The sequence below is a fragment of the Brassica oleracea genome, chromosome C7 (assembly GCF_000695525.1).
Source record: "Brassica oleracea var. oleracea cultivar TO1000 chromosome C7, BOL, whole genome shotgun sequence".
Classification (NCBI taxonomy): Eukaryota; Viridiplantae; Streptophyta; class Magnoliopsida; order Brassicales; family Brassicaceae; genus Brassica; species Brassica oleracea.
Genome location: NC_027754.1, coordinates 37,795,494 through 37,796,182, shown reverse-complemented (window position 1 = coordinate 37,796,182; position 689 = coordinate 37,795,494).

Below are 689 nucleotides of genomic sequence, written 5' to 3'. Positions count from 1 at the left end.
CGGTGGAAGAGGAGGACTCGAAGAAACTCTCTGAGAAGTCTGAGAGTCTGGAACTGCATCGGAAGACGATGGACCGGAAGAAGATGTACCGGAACCATCGCCAAACAACTGGGCATAAGTAGGTGCTGCTGGTTTCCTCCTAAGAGCCATCTAAAAAAATTAAAATAAATTTAATCAATTACGACGTAATTAAAAAATTATTCTGTTACCTAACTAATCACCTAAACTATATTCCGTCACCTAACTAATCACCTAAATTAATTACCTAACTAATCACCTAAACTAATTACCTAACTAATTAATCACTTAAACTAACTTTAAAAAAAATAGAAGAGAAAAGGGAGTGTATCTTAGAGGGAGAGCAAAGGAGTTTGGGAGGAATGAACGAGGCAGCCTCGCTCTCGGCGTCTTAATATATAGAAAATATTTCTTCGTAAACGAGACGTAATATTACGACGAAGTTACCAGACCCGCGTTTTTTCATTTACGACAAAGTTACCAGGCCCGCGTTTTTCTATTTACGATAAAATTACATCAAATCGATTTACCAGTCTTTTCCGTTTACGACGAAGATATCCAGCCCGTCTTTTTCCATTTACGACGAAAATACGTCGAATCGATTTACCAGGCTTTTCCGTTTACGACGAAGTTACCAGGCCCGTCTTTTTCCATTTACGACGAAATTACGT